At 36.8% G+C, this 20,133-nt stretch overlaps 1 protein-coding gene and 1 non-coding gene across 2 annotated transcripts in view; one reads left to right on the top strand and one right to left on the bottom strand.

Moving 5' to 3' along the window:
* Positions 1 to 20,133, top strand: part of LOC130994894 (uncharacterized) — a 1,167,164-nt gene that overhangs the window by 731,969 nt on the left and 415,062 nt on the right. The window lies entirely within an intron of this gene.
* Positions 11,301 to 11,425, bottom strand: LOC130996376 (U6atac minor spliceosomal RNA). The gene has a single exon (XR_009092558.1). It is a non-coding gene; the product is annotated as a U6atac minor spliceosomal RNA (small nuclear RNA).

Raw genomic sequence — 20,133 nt, 5'->3', positions numbered from 1 at the left:
GGTCCAATAGCGTATAGGTTGGCTTTGCCACCTAGCTTTGGAAATGTGCATAACGCGTTTCACGTGTCACAATTGAAAGGATATATATTTTCGACCCAAACCATGTGGTTTACTAAGAAGAAATGATCTTAGAACCAGACTTGAGTTATGAAGAGAGACCTCAGATGATGCTAGATCATAAAATTCGGCAATTGAGTAATAAGTCGATTGCATTGGATAAGGTCCAATGGAGATATGATAGTTAGAAAGAAGTGGAAAGAGAGCTTGAGGATAAGATGTGAGAGAAGTACCCGAAACATTTACAAGAGGTACAAATTTCGGGACGAAATTTATTTTAAGGGGGAGGGTATGTAATACCCGGGCTTTTGATGACGTGTTTAATTTCTTGAGTTTGAGTAATTAAAGTTTAGATCCCTTGTTTGATTTACTTTGTAAAGAGATGAGGAGTTATATGAAGTTTTCTTGTTATTTTTTTTTAAGATGTTGAGATGTTCTTTCGATGATGTGAGAATGATGTGAGATTTTATATCCGTATTTGAGTTTGAGTATTTGAATAATTCGAGATAATTATTTGAATGAGAATGATGAACTCGGAAGTGAGATCTGAGTCCGTTAAGACGTTTTTCAAAATTTTGACTTTTTGACGATGAATAGTAAAATACTGCTATTTCGTCTTTTTGTCGACTTTCAAAATCTTACGTGCACGTCGTCGAGAAATATTCTTAGTTTTTCGATACGAGTCCAATAATGAAAGTTTTTATTTTTGGACGACGAGTGAATAGTAAATCGGGATTTCTCGATAAACGAACCGAGCTCGTTTATCAGAATTTCGAGAACGAGCTTGCGTTTTCTATATTTATATGGAATTACGAGTGTAATGAAAGTGAGTAGAGGTTGAGAGGGCGAGTAACGAAGAGTATGGGTTGTTAGTCGTTAAAACGAGACGAGACGAGATATTTAACGACTAAATATCTAACCCTACCCCACCAAAACCACCCCCCAACCGCCCAAGTTCAGTCAAACACTCTTAACTCACGTTGATTTTCAGCCCACACACAACTCACACACACTAACACCTAAAACACACACACCATTCACGCATATACCATTTTTAGCTTGAGCTCAAGCTTTTGAGCTCCGATTTGAGCACCGAGATGAACGCCGATCATCTTTTCGATCACGTATCTAAGTAGGTAAGATCTCTACCTACGTTTTGATGGTTTTCTTTTCGATTTTCGTCGACGTCGAAAAACGTCGATTCTCGACTTTATTTTGAAACGACGTCGGATCGTCGTGAAATTTTAGTATGTTGTTCTTGGGTAGATGTTGAGCATGTTTAATGAAGGGAGTAAGAACGGAACGAACCGTAGCTATGAAACCCATGAGGGCAGCCCCGTTTTTCACATATTAGCTTGTCTTTCGATTTTTGTTTGATCGTTTTGACTTGATATTTGTGCTTAGGGGTATGCTAGAATCGATATATATTAAATTCGTATTTTTCCAAGCACGAAAATTGTATAAATTTTTAGAGTATGATTATTTAAATTCGTGAAGTTAGAGACGTTGCATAATGAATATTATTGCGTATATGTGTTCTACGATATCACATGAGCATGCTAATTGATTTACAATTTATGGATGATAATTGTTGAACGAAATTAAAACTGGAATTCTGTCAAAATTTTACAGCAGTTTCAAGCTTATGTTTCGATGAGTTTTCATTGCTTGATGGCTCTGAAATTTTAGTATGTTTATCTATGATATGTGTATTTCGTTGCTGCAAAATTTCATGTCTTTTGGATGATGTTTGCTATTTTAAAGATATTTTGAAAAATCCTTGACAGAATCTGTCAACTATTGGTAGACTTCACAAAAACGTTTATATCTATTAATCCATGAAGGATTTTGCATCACCGTTTTTTTTAAACGAAACTAGACTTCAATACTTTTCTAAAAACATAAGATTTCAATTTTTATGACCTCTGAAACAGAGCAGTTTATTATTTCAAAAATGCCCTGTTCTGCTGTCATATTTGTCCAACAGTAAAAGTGTATGAGTTTCATTGTTTATTTGGCAGATCATATGAACGTTTTCTCTTGTGAAATTTTAACCAAATCTTCAAGGATACCTTTAGTTTTGGATGATTAAATTTGATGGAATTTTATTAAGGTTTGCCTTGGTTTCTAATGGCCTAAACAAAATTGGCAGAAACTGTCAATCTTTGACAGCCTGCACTAAAAGAGCAATATCTCCAAAAAAACCTTTAACCTTTTTGGTTAACTACCATTTTTAGAGTGAACTACACTTCATGAAGTTTTTGAGATCAATTGGTATGAGAGTTTATGATGATTGAGTTGGTTGTTATGAATTTTTAAAGATGACACAAAAACAGCAAAACTTTCTAGAAAACAACTTGATTATATTTGTTTTGATGGATGATACGATATGACTAAATGGTGTGAGTTGTGAGAGTTATGATTAACGCACATAAATGTTGGTATCTGACACTCGAACAATTGGTGTCGAGTATAAATGATAGTTTACTGATAAAGAGTTTTGATGATTTTGAATTGTTTGGGTTGCGTTGAAAAGATGTCAAGATGTTAAGTTTTGAGTCGAGAGACGAGTTCACGTAGTGAGATTCACGCGTTGAAATCTCGTGGCTGACATTATATATGAATAGGTCATGCCGAAATTTTTAGTGAAATTAGAATTTGAGCATAGTCGATTCTTGTTGACCCGTGACTCAAATACATGCCTAATGGAAAGTTTAACTTTCTAATTGGTTAATTAGACGAGATGAGAGCGAATAGATCTGCTAAGAAAGTGGACTTTTCGATGTGTTAAATATTTCTTTTAATTGAAGCGCTGCTAATTATAACATAAGGATGTTATAATTAATGAGTAATGACGAGAGATAATAATTGTTATATTGATTAACAATCAAGAGAGATGAACATTAGAGATACTAATGTTTCATAAAAGAAATTAGATTATTAATCGAGGTTTCTTTTATAACTTCTCACCAATTCTTCATAACGATGAAGGTCCTGTTGGAAAGTAACGACTTGAGGGAGAGAGTGATGTTACTCATTGATACAGAGACACAACGAGGTGGGCATTACTTTTACTATACGTATATAGAGATCCCCTACGTATCGTAGGCCTCTTATACGAATGAATGCATGAGATGATCTAACTGTTAATTTCAGTTTCATATATATCAAATGAGTTTAAATGTTACATTCAAACAAGTTATTTCATGACAAAATCTTTGAGTTAAAGTTATTTCAAGTATTGTCTTGCCATAAAATGTTTCAATTTTAGTATGATATCTATCTGCTTTGGCTTTGCCAATGATGCAATCGAATTCGGGTCCTGAGCAGTTGATAGCTATCCTGCCAGGACTAGTGTACACCAGTGACCGTGAGTCATCTAGCGGGTTGGCCGGTCAAGTGACCGTGAGAGGTGGCCACCTCTCCGGCACAAAGTTCCAGATATGATAGATTACAAAAGAACTTAGTCTGATCAGACGAACTTTAAGAATCACAAATGAACTTAGTAAGCTTGGGCCTTTTTAGCGAAAAACTCCCTTGTTGTACTGATTATGATGGCATGACAATTTATAGTTTTGAAGCATGTATTTTTATACCTAGGCATACGTGCCCACTGAGTGCTTTTGTACTCAGCCCTGCATATGTTTTCTAAATGTGCAGGTTGAGCTGATGTGATGATGGTGCTGCAATGAGCGGAGTCTCCAGGGTTGTTAATAAATAGTTAACCTGTCTAGAATATGTCTTCATACATATGTCTAGCTACTTTCCGCTGCAAGATGTTGTTGATGTTATAGTATGTTATGTCATACTTTGAGTCTTAAGAGAATGGTTTCATATGATGTATAACTTGATTAATGATATTAATTAAGTTTTATGCTGTCTTTCATAGACTGTTTTCAATTGAGTATTAATGAATAAAAATGACGAGTTTTATTAAGATGAGTAAGTTTTACGGCTATAAATAACGCCCCTTTTCTTCCCCTTCTTCTTTAACCCCATCCCTAGTCGTGGATCACTCGGCCTAACTATCCCTAGTTAGGGCAGGCTGTGACAAATCTAGATCTAAGGCCCCCAAATTTGAGGGGCCCTAGATTTTGAAAATAAGCCATTGGTTATAACCTATTATTATGAGTGACAATTGTGTTTACTATAATATCAATAGGTGAAGTTCTTGAGTTTGGTACTTCATATTACTTTTCTAATGTTTCTATTACATATAGAATATTGTTGACCATACTGTTTTCTGTAACTTCAACAGAAAAAAAAAAAAGTAAAAAAATCAAAATTAAAATTGATAAAATCATACTTTGTGTCCCACTAATAATGGGTCACATTCCATTTTTACTTATCCCACTAATAATGACCTAGTCCAAACTTTGCAATAATTAGGACCTTAAAATCACTCTTTAATTATTTTCTTCATTCTTTCTCGACGACTCTCTATTTCTACCCGTTTGGATTCATTTCTTGTGTATAGTATTTAGATCATTGCGCCTTATTTTGTGTTTTTGTTTGGTGTATTTAAAATTTGGTGTTGTGGTTGCTGCTCTCAGTTCTAACTTCTATTTATAGGCAGATTTGTTGCGAAAGTTATAATCATGACATTTTAGAGGAAAATTTACATTTTGAAAAGTTTTGGCTCAAACATTCGAGTTTTGCGAATTTTGCATGTTTGACTCCTTTGAATTTCAACAACTTTTGCCTCATATTTACATTTATTGAACATGGCAATCAATTGCCTTATATAAGCAAAAATTTAATTGAAATTGTTAGAAATGGATATTGGGCTCATTCCTCCCTTAAAAGGCCTTATAAGGGAAAAGGTTGCCTCATCATATAAAGTGGCTCATGCCACTATCTCCAATCCAATATGGGACACTTCAATAGAAATTGAGTAGTAAAAAAATAACGTCACACTTTTAACTAAAAATATTGCTTGTTAAAAAATTAGGAATAATGAAAACAAAGTTGTGTACTTGGTAAAGTATGAACAAGCAATAATTAATAAACTAAGCAGATTATTAGTGTATTCCGTAAACAAGTTGCGTAATTGATCTTGAAGATGTTATTGATAATTTTGTTTTTCAAAATACTAAACGATCTAATTATTTCAATGATATTTGATCATTCGATTTTATGGTTTTTTGCACTTTTAGTTAACAATATTAAGATTATGCATTGTTTTCACCTCAAGCTTTCAAAACATTAGAGCATCTGTAGTGGAGAGCTCTTGAAAAGTGGTCCCCAGCTCGCCTCTCTTTCACATTGGAGAGCCTATATGGACTCTTAAAATAATCTGTCATTTTTTGTCAAAATTCAATTGTTTCAGATTTTTACTTTATTTATTAGTATTTTTTTATTCGTCGCAAAATTTTGATTGGACGGTGATGTGCACGCGACCCTTTCTCTCTCATACCGAGTCGGTGCGGACAAGGGAACCAAAGAGGTGTGGCATGTGGGGCTGGGGGGAGGTCGCGCGAGCCCGGTGCATACCGCTCGCCGAGCCCCCTACTACAGACGCTCTTAAGGCCGATCTGAAACATATAGTAGGATAGAATGTAGCAAATGCATGAGCCGGAAACCCCATGGGAGTAGAGGTGGCCACGGTTCGGTTCCCCGTTCGAACCGGAACCGGAACCGCCGGTTCCCGGTTCCAAAAACTGGAACCGGAACCGAACCGAAAAATAACCCTCACGGTTTCGGTTCCGAACCGTGAACAGGCGGTTCCGGTTCCGGTTCAAACCGTTAGAACTGTCCGTTTTTTTTTTTTAATGTAATTTTTATTATTTTATGTATTGTTGTGTAAAATTTAATGAAATTTGCTTTAATAAAATAAATGACACAAGAAAATATAAAGTTCATATACATTATTTTCTAAATTGAACTTATAATTCAAAGTTATACCTTACAACTCTTGTAAATAAAATTTACAAATTACAACATTTGAATGCTAAAATAAAATTAAGGCAATTTAGTTTACAACTTTTAATTGGGGAAAACCGAAACCCATTACAAATGTAGGAGCACTTTTAAAGTTTTAAGTTCTTTTCAATTTTTTTTGTATATGTTTGCTGTTTCGTCTTTCAAAAGTTTTCCTTTTTTTTTCGTTTTTGTTTTCATTTTTTGCTCGTTTCTTTTTCATTTTTTTCTATTTCATTTTTTTTATTTCTATTCTTCTTTTTTTACAATATTTATTTTATTTTATTTATTTCAAAGCAATTATTATTATGATAAAAAAAAAAAATAACTATCAATATGAAAAATTGTAGTAATATTTTTTATAGATTACCTTTCATCATATTAATAGTAAAGAATTTTCTTACGACAATAATTATTTGACCAAATATTTTCTTTATTTTATTTTAGTAAATGATTTTCTTTATTTTTTCGTTAATTTTTTATTTTCACATTTTTTATATTTTTTTCTTTTTTTCCAATTATTTCATCTTTTCTAAAAATATTACATTTATTCATATCAATTGTTATTTTTTTCTTACGACAATAATTATTTGACCAAATAACTAAAATTAAAAGGCGGTTCTAGGCACGGTTCCCGGTTCTAACCGTGGAACCTTCGGTTCACGGTTCCAAGGCGGTTCTGGCACGGTTCCAACCCGGTTCCGGTTCCGGTTCGGAACCGGGAACAGGCGGTTTGAGAAATTGGAACCGTAACCGAACCGGCCGAGCACGGTTTCGGTTCCAGTTGGGAACCGTGTATCACGGTTTCGGTTCCAGAACTGTCCCGGACGGTCCGGTTTTTCGGTTCGATTCCCGGTTCCGGTTTTTTTGGCCACCTCTACATGGGAGTGAAGATTCACCTAGCTCGTAGCTAGGGTTTATTTTGGCAATGCGACATTGGGCTTTCAAGAATCAACATAGATTCCACATTGGGCAGTTTGTTGTGTAAGGAAAAACAAAAGGGCACATAATAAATATATTCAGATATAAGTATATATCTCCAATATTGATGAAAAAATAAAAAGGAATATTGATGAACCGAAAACTTTGGAAAATTTTCAGATGGATATTCCACCACGATCTCTCTCTCTCTCTCTCACACACACAGAGAGATGGATATTCGGCCATTTTTAGCATGCTCTCTTCTCTCTCACACACACACACAGCGTAGTTTTGGTGTTGTCTTCTGACAATCACCATGAGTTGCACTTTAATTTGAAGAATCTAGTGGATCGGAGCAATTAAGCATGTGTTTGAAGGAATCTATGATTGAACAAAAAAAGTGGCGGTCCCCCAACTTATTTTTTGGTATTTTGATATGATCCGTGGACATTTCATAGCCCATTATTATGATCATGATTGGTCGTTTTCATGTGAATTTTTTTGATATTTTTATATACACAACTTGAGGACCTTCATCACTACGTACACAAGAGGGACGGATTCAGAAATTTTTTATTGTGGTGGCACAAAATATAAGCATGCTATAAATATAAAATATATTAAAAAAATTTATACTACATAATAATTCAAATCTATTAAAATGTATAAAAGTTACGAATTTTCATTGGCTGAAATATTTACATGATTGATCATCAAAAATATCTTTCTCATCCATTTATATATACATTTAAATATACAATTATCCATTTATTTTCTGCAAATCCTTTCAAACTAAGTATTTGGGGATTGAAGATTTTAAGTTTTTCTTATTTATTATACACTTTTATTATATATATATACATATATATATATATATATATATATATATATATATATATAATTATTAAAAAAATGTGGGGGCACGTGCCCCCATGGAAGATAGTGTAGATCCGTCTTTACACAAGCTAGCTAGCTTGAGTGCGGAGTTATTGTACAAAAATCAAATTTATCGTATAAAATATATTTTGAAAATTTACTATGAAAGTTGATGAATTGAAAAAAAAAATAAAAAAAAAATTGCACTTATGAAATTTAAATCATGAATCACACACTCTAATAAAGTTATTAAATATTCTATTAGAATATGTGAATGACCTACACATACAAACATATGCATGAAAGATCATCTCCCTATTCCCCCTAACAAAAGATCCTTAAAATCCTATCTCCATCTATACATACATATACCTACATAGGGAGAGGTTTATATATATATAAGGGAGGATTAAGCTAAAACAACACTTACAGTAGATAGGAATATATAGATTTACATTATTGATTACCCATAATTTAACGGTTGAAATTTAGTTTTAAAGAAATCATATGTAAATGTATGAATATATATGTAGAACATGTATGAATTGATTGTTCAAATGTTCGAATTATGAAAAGTATTTTTTTGCTACCTATGAAATTTGAACTCAAGACCATAAACAAAGTTACAAAGTGATGAATCAATCGTAAATTTTGATGATCTAAACGCTATTAATGGTTCTTATTTTATATTTTAAAATATGTTTTTTATTTTAGCCCTTCTCTCTCTCTCTATATATATATATATGTGTGTGTGTGTGTGTGTGTGTGTGTGTGTGTGGAGAGCTATGTTGCATAGGTACAGAGGTGCGGATGCGGGGGCGATACGATACGAATACGGGGATACGGATTTTTAAAAATTATAGGTGCGATTCTCCAAGGATACATCTAATTATTAAAATTTTATGATATATAATGCTTATAAAATATATACAATTAAAATTTTCTTAAATTAATTATATGTAATTTACATTTTATTTTACCCAAAAGTTAAGCATTTTCAATTATATAAGTTAATTGAGCAACAATATAACGATTCAAATATTATTAGTCCAATATATAAGTCATAACTGAAAATAAAATTATCAAAATAACCTTGTGTAGGCCTTTCGTGCACGAGATACGTGAATTTCGCCTATGGAATTTGCGAATCCGATTTATTTTTATAAATTGTTTTAAAAGATACGCTACGTGGCGAATTGGGTGCGAATCCAACGAGAATCCGAGAGAATCGTACCCTAAAAAAATCTGATTCGCTGTACATGCTAATTTTTTTAAGAATCCGTGCATCATAGGTGGAGAGGTTCAAATGAGATATTTTTTTTTTCAAATGAAAACGGAGAACCATTCTCAGTGAATCAATCATGAAGATCTACAATGGATATGCATCATCTTGAGGGATGAATGCAACACTTGAGTTCAAATCCTAGAAAGAGCGAAAATTTTATTTTATTTTATTTCTATGTTTTTAATGCAGTTAATCTCACGACGAATGCAATAATTTACATGCCTAGGATTGATTATAGTGAAAACTGCAATTTAAAATGAGAAGCGAGACCACTTCAATGACGTGTAAAATTATTGTATTCACCGTGAAATTAATTGCACTCGGAAAAAATAGAAAAAAAAAATATACTCCCTCCGTCCCATGAAGCATGACACAGTTTTTTTCGGCACGAGAATTAAGAAATTGGTATTTTGTGTGTTAAGTGTGGTAGGTGAAAAAGTAAAAATGTGAATAAAGGGTAAAATTTTTGCCATTTTTAGAAACGTGTCATGCTTCGTGGGACAGACCAAAAAGGAAACTGTGTCATGCTTTGTGGGACGGAGGGAGTATTTGTTTTGCTAGCTCTTTCCAAGATTCAAACTCAAGCATAATAATTTATTCACTAATACGATGCATTCATCATAAATCTTAGTAATTAAATGTTAGAGAACAATTTTTTATTTTCATTTTAAATAAAAGTTCCCATTTAAGCTTCTTATATGATTGGATTGAAGCGTAGCAGCTATAAAATAATGATCGAACTCGTTAAGGTAGGTGGGCCTAGTTACTTAGAAGCCTTTCAACGTTTCGATCACATCAGAAAATTACATGTGTGCTTCACCTACATCACGAGTGTTGCAGTGATAATGAGAAATTCGGGGCCCTATTTAAAAGTCACTCCACTTCTCAACATATTCACTATTTGTTATAATCGTCAAATATATATATAATATATATTTTTTAAATTGTTACTCTAAAGAAAGGAAAAATACGCTCATACTCTAACTCTCTAGATGACTCGAACCCCCGGCTTATTAGTTGGAGGAGAAGCGTCTTATCAACAGATTGTGCTTCATCGTCATATATATATATATATATATATATATATATATATATTAAAATCATGGATTCATATTATCTAAATTTCCTCTTCATATACAATACAACTCGAAAACTTAGACCATATGAAAAATGATGAATTTTCGTGCATTTTTACTATTTAAGGACTTTATATTTTATAGGTTAAGATTGATCTATATTTTAACCACTTTTTGAATTGAATCGAATAAAAATCAATTTTTTAATATAACTACACATTCCATCCCAATTCAAATAAGCCACAAAAAATGAACAAAAATATTAAAAAAAAAATTATAATGAAATAGAAAATAGATTTTCATTCAATCCATAGATGCTGGAGGGTTGGGGTAGTACTATAGCCCTAATTAACCTATACCTTTTCATGCAATCCAAAGATGCTGGATTTTCTTGTGCATATATTATTCCCAAAAACTTATGTCCATTCGTCCATATCATGTCTGCAACTCAACCTGCAGTGATCTGCGCGCTCGACTCGATCCGCATCATCCAATAATTATTATTAAAGTATTATTTACATGTATTAAAATTATATTATATAACGTATCATTTACCTTCTTAAAAAAAAATTATTTCTGAAGTATCATTTACATATTTTCATTTGTAATTGATAAAAATATATTGTTAATTAATATAAATATTATTTACATAATATAATTAGATGAGGCAAGACGAATCTACATGCGAACCCCGATCCGCACAAGTACAGTCTCCCATAGAGGAGACCCCCCTTGTCCACTCTCCATATTTCAATGACTAGTCAAAGTCATATATAAATATGGCATGTTCATTATTTATATATAGGAAGCCCTAACACCTATAAGCATGTTCATCTCATTAAGGGACTTAGAATCTTGGACAGGGTGGGATGATGTTCATCTCATTTAGGGTATTTTTCAAAATTAATCCTATATATAGGAAGCCCTAACACCTATAAGCATGCATGGCTAATTGGATTGGTTGATATATATAGGACTCATAAAAGAATAGGCAAAAAGAATTTGAAGCACGTGGAAGAGAAAAAGGAAAAGACATTGTGATTCGTGTCGCTTTGCCTGTATGCGACAAGATTTATGCAAGATTCTCTATTTCCGAATATTGCCTATTTAATAGTATCTCTCTGTAATACTCGCTCGTTGAGTCGTTGTAAAATTTATTCATTTTTAAAATTGGGTTATAAGATCTACCGAAGTGGGAAGCCTTAACCGGATGTGCGGTAATAGGTAAAGCCCGAAAGCTGTTCGGTCCCTGTCCGGGGAGATGCCAATCATCTCTCCTTTCTACGAACACAAAATTTATTCATTTTTAAATAACACGGAATTTAATAAAATAATTAAATGTATTATGAGTGGATTAAAGATCTTACTTTATTATGAACGGAAAACTTATCAAAAATAGTCTATATACATTTTAATTATGATAGCGAACGAAAATGATAAATTGAATACTCCCTCCGTCCACAATTTAAAGCCCCACTTTGGTGTGGGCACGGAGATTAAGAAAGCTGAAAAAGGTGATGTGAATGAAATATAAGGGTACGTAGTTGACTAAAGTAATAAAGTAGTTGACTAAAGTGATAAAGGTGTTATGGGTGGGTCCACTAGTGATAAAGTGTAGTAAATATAGAATATAAAAATGATAGTGACAAATGATAGTAAATATAGGAAAAGAAGAAGAGTAAAAAAGTACAAAAAACAGAATAAGGCTTTAATTTGTGGACAAAAAATTAAGAACAAGTAGGGCTTTAAATTGTGGACGGAGGGAGTATATTTTATGAGGACGGAGGGAGTAACACTAATTTGGGGTTTAATTAGATTATAATATGATGAGATCGAGCTTAGGATTTTTTTTTCACTACAAAAAAATGCGTGAATAGCGACGGTAAATAGCCGCCGCCGGCAATTACGGACGGCACGGCGGCTGCAAAAACAGCGACCCGCCTTTTACCTATTACCGGCGCATTACCGACGGCAAAACAGCTAGCGGCAGTTGCATCGTCGCTAATTTAAATATATATTATTTTATATTTATTATTAATTAATTTAATAATATTTATTTATTACCGACGGCAATTGCCGTCGCTATTTACTGGCGGCATGTGGCCACCGCTAATCACCACCGCCGGTGACATCCGGCGATAGCACCACCGCCGTCCGACCAAAATTACCGACGACGGTGCCGCCGCCACTAATTACCGACGGCAAATTAGCATTTGCCGTTGGTAATTTTTTTTTCAGCCTTTTTTTGTTAATTTTTTTTTCATTTATCATCTAATAAGTTGGTCAAAGATAATAATACAAAAATATTAAAATTAACAAAAAAAAGTTTTCATATAAAAAATTAATTTTTTTCAGCGCTAATTTTTCAGCCTTTTTTTTGTTAATTTTTTTTTCATATAATTTTTTTTTTCAGCCTTTTTTCATTTTTCATTTTTTTCACACACACACACCACCCTCTCTCTCTCACACCCCACTCTCTCTCTCTCCACACGTCAGCTTTCCCCACCCCCCCGTCGGAACCTCCCCCTCCCCCTGAACCGCGTCGCACCGCCGCCGTCGAGCCCCCAGCCGCAAACCCTCCCTCCCGCCGTCAGCCACTTCCCTCTCCCAGAACCGATCTACTTCGCGACCTCTCTCTCTCTCGCCGATCTGCTTCGCGAGCGCCGCCGCAAGATGCTCCAGCGAGCGCCGCGTCCGGCCGAGACGTCCTACCTCGCCGTTGCCACCTCTCGGCGTAGGCGATGCCCTCCCTTCTTCTCACACAATTCACGTCGCCGCCCAACATCTCTCTCTAAATCCAGTCGAGCTCCTTAGGAAGATGAGCCCTTCCAACACGACTGGATCTGGAGGAGCGGCTGGATCTGGAGTCAGATCTGGAGGAGCGGCTGGATCTGGAGGAGCTCCTCAGAAAGACGGCCGACTGGATCTGGAGGGAGCTGCCGACTGGATCTGGAGGAAGACCGGCGGTGCGACGCGGTTCAGGGGGAGGGGGAGGGTCCGACCCGGGGGGGGTAGGGAAAGCTGACGTGTGGAGAGAGAGAGAGAGGGTGGAGTGTGTGTGTGTGTGTGTGTGTGTGTGTGACGTGGCGATTTCGGCAGCCACGTCAATATTCCGGTCGCCAGAATTCAAAATTGTGTCAAAATTGAACAACTTATTAAATTCGTGTATTAAAATGTAAGTTTCAAAATTGGCGTCAAAAATGAATTTTCGGCAAACTTTGTGTATTTAGGTGCAATTTTCCCTAAAATTAAATATATATTGAAATACAATTGAAAATTTAAACATTGATTATTCACCTCAAAAGTTTCGTTTACTTCAATCAAATTCTCCAAATTCATGTTTCATAAATGTCAGATAATGACCTCTTTTAGCAATATGTGTCACAACATCAATTTTCAACTAGACTATCAGAAAATATGAAACTTCATTAATAAAGAAGTCTAGCTAATAAAACAAGCCAAGAGTTTAAGTAGTTATCCAACATAGATTAATGTATCATCAAACAAATGTTCTGATTCATACGTCAATATACACATCTTATTAAGAATCTTAGAATTATAACTTAAGAATGTTAATTTGATTAGTGATTTACTCATCACTAATCACTAATGTAAGATATTACTTAAGAATTCAAGATTCTTAGTAAGAATCTTATAATTATAACTTAAGAATGTTAATTTGATTAGTGATTGTTAGGTCCGGAGGGTCTCGAATACGTGTATGGGGGGGGGGAATACACCTATATGCTATTTTTCTTGAAAATAGAGGGATCTCAAGATAGAGATCAAAACGAAACTTTACACGCAAACTTAGACGCCTGTTAACTGAAAGAAGTTTTGACCAAACAGGGTTGACGACTGATACTGAAATACTCTTCAGTAAAGAGTTATCAGTTAAGTCACTGGAACTTAACTGATGCACGTTAAGGCTTCAGTCGAGTTTGTTAAAACAGAGATGTTACAAGTCTTCCTGACTATCAGAGGATAGATCAGTCAGACTGATAACATACGCAGCAGAAATAACTTTGTTTCGTAATAGCCTTTGTTGAGCACGTTGTTAGTCTTAGGTTTCTCTTTGCATTTAGTCAGTGTTCAGTTTATCAATGGAAATAGCACAAGTAAGAATGTAAAACTGAAAGCTGTAAATAACACAGAGATTTTTACGTGATTCGGAAAAATACTTCCTACATCCAAGGTCGGTTGATCAGACCAACAACTTTACTCCGCAAGTGCTTATCTGGTGCACTGCAAACCTATCCGTGTGCTTAGCCGGGTGCACACAACCGAATCAACTAAGATCCAATCTTCAGTACCAACACTTAACTCGCGCTGGATTTCTCACTCCTAGCATGAACCTACACTAGGATCTCACGGAGTCAGAGTACCTTCCTGAACTCCTTTTCAACTCAAACACTCGATTCTGTATCTCGAAGGGAGGTTTGAAATCTTGTCAACTAAACTTCAAAGAACAAGTTCTTTGGAGTTAGTTTTAACCTAGGCTCTGGGTAAACAGAGGGTTGCCTAAGGTCTAATAGAATGTATGTAATCAGCAGTGACTGATTTTTGGCTTTGGTATTCTCTTCTTCGATTCAAGTTTTGGAGAGGTTAAGCTTTGGCTGATAAACAATTTTAGCAGAGTTTCAGCTTATGTCGTTGAATCAGTGAAGATTGAAGTGATCCTCGAGCGCTATTTATAGGAGAAGTCTTGAATAGATCCGTTGGTGGAGAACGTCTTCAAGATTTCTTCCGTTGGAAAGCTTTTCGAATTTGGACTGAGGCTTCAATCTTCGAGGTTCTTTGTTTGGTGAGAACGGCTATGTTGAAGAGCAGGAGATGTGACGTCTCTGATAAAGTAGCCACCAAATAGGAATGACCTCTGCAGAGAGGGAAGATCCTAAGATCTCTGCATTTAATGCGGTTGTACTTTTGGAGTACGTGGCTTCCTTTGAACGTTGGAGGTTCAGTCCGAGGAAGAATGCTTAACTGACACTTGACTTTAGTATCAATCCGCTGAATCCACGTGGCACGCATTAAGTAATCAGTTCCTAACTGATTCTTCAACTGATACTTTAGTTGGTAACTTCAGTCTTCAGTCCTTCGTCCTTTAGTCTTCAGTCTTCTGAACAGCAAACTAAACTAGAAAAGAACTCTAACAATTGAGTTCGAACAGTTCTAGTCTGTTACAATTAAGGCCTATGGATTTTGGTATCATCAAAATAAGGATTAGGATATTTCAATAATTTCCCAACAATTTCCCCCTTTTTGATGATGCCAATACCACACAACAATTCTAGACTAACAAAAGACAGAACTGAGAGCACAAGTTCTAAACCAGGGTGAATACTATTCCCCCTTAACAATAGAACCTAAAAACTTGTACTAAGAGAGAGAACACAACAGTTCAAACACATGACGAGGAGAAAACAGAAAAACATTAATCAGAGCCTGGACAAAGAGTCATTGTCTTCAGGTTGAGGTCAAAAGAAGTTCTTTTCATTAAAAGGTGAAACTAATGAGACATCAGTTTGAGTTACATAGCATGTGAAAAGAAACTTCTTAAGAAAACAAAATCAGAACACTAAGGTTTTTATCCATACAGGCTGAAGACTGTATGAATGATATTGTCGAGAGCCTCTGATTGGACATGAGTAGGTACCTTCCAAATTTTGCAGATGCTTTCGACTTCTCTTCTGATGGAATCTCTGTTCACGCCGTTTCTGGTTCTTGGATGGCAGACAGTCTTCTTCAGAGTATTTGAAGTCAGAATCCTAGCATTTCTCTGAGCAGCTTGCATCTTCTCAACCATTGCCCTTTCAGGCCAATTGACAAGGAAGTATTTCCAAGCTTCAATTTGGAATTCTCTGCTTCTGTCGAGATTTGCGATGACAACCCATTTGGTGTAGCTTTCTTTCAGCTTTTCCCACCATTCATTCATGTCGAAAGACATCCAACGATCTTGTCGTTCACATCTATCCAGGTGGGATGCCAAGAGGCCTTCGTTGATATATTGAGCTATTCTTTGTTGATCATGAAGCCTCTGTTGAAAGAGTTGTTTGGTTTCTTCGCCCATGGAGAGAGCTTTCTTGGCCTTCGGTTCTGAAGATGAGCTTTCTTCTCTTAGTCTCTTCCTGCTGTAGTCTCTTGAGATGGAAGGAGCTTGCGCCGAGGTGTTGGCAGCGCTGGAGAAGATGGCTTGTGCCCTGGCAAAGTCTTGTGCCAGTTCTTTGGGTAAGGAAGGTTCCAAATACTCTTCCCTCTTTTTGGCATCATCACGAGGGAGAGAGCTAACCTTCTTCTGAAGATCCTTGATGTCACTCAACATTGATTGCATGAGCGAAGAGTTGGATGACTCTCGAACAGAGTTCAGCTCACTTTCAACCTTAGCTAAGCGAACGAGGATCGATCGGAGTTCTTGCGCGATCATCAGTTGAGCATCTGTAGAAGTCATGAATTTTGTCATGAACTCGATGCGCATGCTTCTGAGTTTCTCTTGAATCTCAAGAAGTTTCTCCTTGGATTTGATTTAGGCTTCCAAGACGAATTGATGAAGCTCTTTGAGCTCTGTCTTAATCTTTGGTAAGTCGTCTTGGAGCAGGTCTCTTTGGAAGGTGAGATAACTGATTTCAGCTCGATTAATTCTTCTTTGGAGTTCAATAAGGCGAGCATCGTGATGGATCATGTCATCTTTGGCTTGAGCTTCAACAGCGGTGAGGTGCCTAAGGAACTTTGCGCCATAGATATCCTGTCGTTCCTTTTCATGCTTCGGTGTCTCGATTGCAAACTGCTGTTCGGCGATGATATCTAGCAGGGCATCAATCGGATTCTCAGTTCCTTCAGGTATGTTGAGCTGAGTTCTGACTGGTTTTCTCCTTTTCCACTTAGTTATAAATCCATCAATGTCAACATCCGAGTCATATCGGATGACACCGGGTCGCCGAGAGATTTCAATGGCTTCCTCTGGTAGCTCAGGCGGAGCATCGATGATGTGTTCTGGTTGCTCAAGGGGACCAGGAGGTGCCTGTGCTGGTCCTTGGGAGGTAGAAGCCTCATTAGTGGCTGAGGGAGCATTGGCTGTGGCGACAACATCAGTGGGAGGAGCAGAACGGAGAACTTCTTCTTCAGTGGGCGAGGGAGCAAGCACACCCCCTTGACTGATGGTAATGCCCTCTGATGTAGTGGGCTCATCAGTGGTGAAGATGAGTGGTGATGATGGTCGAGGAGTTTCGGTGATATCCTCAATTCGCCCTTCTGGAGACGAGGGATCAGCGTTGTCAGCTGTCTTTATTTCTGCTGCAGGCGGTGAGCAAGGAGGTGCAACATTATACCGTCACTGGGTTGAATATCCTCAAAGGAGGATGACTGAACAGTTGAAGTTTCAGTCAGCAACTGACTGATTGGATTAGTCATCAAATGCTCTGGAGAAGTGATATCAGCTGCAGAGTCCGCTTGAGGAGCAGTCTCAGATGCAGGTGCTTCTCAGAGAGTGATCTCAGATATCGGATCCTGACGAAGTGGCGATGCGACGGGTAAAGCATCTACAGACTCAGGGACTGTAGGCTCTTCAAACATTGTGGATGTGCCAGCATCGTGGTTGAGAGATAATCCACCGAGGTAGCCTAGGGATTCAAGATAATCCATGGCAAATTTATCGAAACCATAGATTACATCCCAGATTCTCGTGATTTGGAAGAGGCTGATTAAGGAGGCTTCTTCCATCTCAAATGAGTCTTCAGTTCCTGTATTTTGAAGACTGTTGACCTGAGGGCAGGGAGCCATCTTCAGGAATGTGTAGGAGAGAAGTCTATGAAGATTCTGGTAGACTTCTAAAGATGTATCAAAATCACCCAGAAGATGTCGCAGGTGATTTGTTGCATCTTGTTGAGCTTCGGACTGCAGTGCCATGACTGCTTGGTTTTTATCAGATGAACCAGTAGGAGTTGGTTCAGAAGAGGTTTCCAAGATAGCTTTTCCTTTGGATTTAGGAGAGATAGGCTTCTTTGAGGCAGTTTTGGGCTTTGATTTGGATGTTGTTTTTGGAATGGAGGAGCGAGATCGACGTGGCACATTTGTGGGGATGGGATGATTTGAAGCGGAGGGTTCAGGGACTTCTGATTTAATTGACTCAGGGGAGGAGAGATTGATTACCTTCGTCTTAGGAGAAGGCTTTGGTCCACCTTTTGCAACCTTGAGAAGTCGGTAGCTATCTGAAAATGGCAGTGTCTCCGGCCAATAAATAATGGGGAAATCCTTCGTCCCTTGAATGATAATTTGGGAAACCCTGTTTCCTTGTCGAAGAAGATTTGCCGGCCTTGTGTTCTGACGTTCGCTGAAGAGGTGTTTGAGATATGCCTCTTCCCAATTGAAGGGTCCGTCCTTTAGGAGAGCAACCAAAATGTTCTTCTGAGGCTGCGAAGCCTTGTCCGGTGTTCCAGTTGCGCCTATCCAGCATTTATGTACGATTTTGCCTAAGAGAGTGTATGTAGGCTCGAGAAGGGATAGAACAAGCGTCCCTTCAGTTGTCTTGTCTGGATTCTTCAATGCCTTTTTGAGGGTGGCATTTTCTTCTTCATCTGAAACAGATGATGGTGAGGGACCACTGTTCGGCAGCTTGAACAGATTTCTGACAATTTCTGTAACATTGAGCATCTTTTCTTGTTTGTCTGAGAAATCCGGGGTTGTGAACACAGATATTTCGGAGAGGGGTTCACCGGAATCATTGAATCTCATATTCTGATAAAATTGTCGAACAACGTCGACGAGAAGATAGTCAGCTTCCTTTGTTACGAAGGTCCTCCACTGATGTTGATTCAGGATCTCCTCAACTTTATGATATTCTGACTTCCTTTCGAGTGAAGGATAATCCACTGACTGGTCGTATCTGACTCCTTTTGTGAGGCAGTCGTCCTTCTGGGCATTAGACTTTTCTCCGTCGGATTTTGACATTCTGTGTATCTACAGAAAGAGAGTTTTTGGAAACGAGAGAGTTCTCACAGTTGAAGGCTATGGAGGATAGTCAGTAGAAATGCGAAAGAGAATATGAGAGAGTGATGATGAGGAGAGAGAGAGTGATAGACGTGAGTAGTGGAGACAAGATGCAGGACGTGGTGACGAAGTGTGATCGTGGAAGATGGATTGTTACTAGGGCATTTGAAAAGACATTGGTGGTTTGAAATCCGTGCGTCAAATCGTATTTAATGAATTTTGAAGTCCGTATTTAATGCTCGTCTGAAAAATACCTTAAAATAAGAGATTCACAATGATGAGGAATATTTGACGCAATCTCTTACTTATTGAAATAGGCGGCGAACAAGTTATGCAATGATTAGAAAGGATAACTTCAAATAAGGTATTTTGAATGTAAGCAAGTCCATTAGTAAACCATAGTCACCAGTCAACAAAAAAGTAAAAGTCATCTTAGTCTCTTATCAGTTAGAGATAGTGCTAATTCGATCAAGTTCCCAACAATCAGTCAGGAGAGAAGTCAATAACTGATTTAGACTAAACAACATTCCCCCTAGATATGATAATCAGTAATTATCATAACAGTTGACTAATGTGATTGCAAAGAAGAGAACCAAGGATAAACAACGATAAGGTAATTTAATTCCATCAACAGTTTGCGAAATGCAAAAAAAGACTTGAACAAAAGGAAGTCGACAAAACAATTCTAGAACATCATTTACAAATATGAATTTTAAAATCAGTTGACATTCTTGACCTTCCTTTGTTCTCAGTTGATGCGGAGTTTCTTGCTTGGTTTCTCTTGTGGTCTTCCAGTCGTTTTTTCTGTTTTATTCCCTTTCCTCTTTTTGTCTTCTTCTTGCTTCTTGCTGTTGCTAGATTCAGGTACAACGCTGGACTTGGTCTGAATTCCCAATTGCTGTTGAAGATGCATGACAGTTGATTCGAGAAAGGCCAGTTTGACTTTGAGCTCATAAGTCGCATCTTCTTGAATGATCAGCCTTTCATACAACATCTGTATTTCTTCATCAGTGATAG

The sequence above is a fragment of the Salvia miltiorrhiza genome, chromosome 7 (assembly GCF_028751815.1).
Source record: "Salvia miltiorrhiza cultivar Shanhuang (shh) chromosome 7, IMPLAD_Smil_shh, whole genome shotgun sequence".
In the NCBI taxonomy this organism is placed as follows: domain Eukaryota; kingdom Viridiplantae; phylum Streptophyta; class Magnoliopsida; order Lamiales; family Lamiaceae; genus Salvia; species Salvia miltiorrhiza.
Note: the sequence above shows the minus strand (reverse complement) of the source record. Positions and strands in the feature narration are given on the sequence as shown.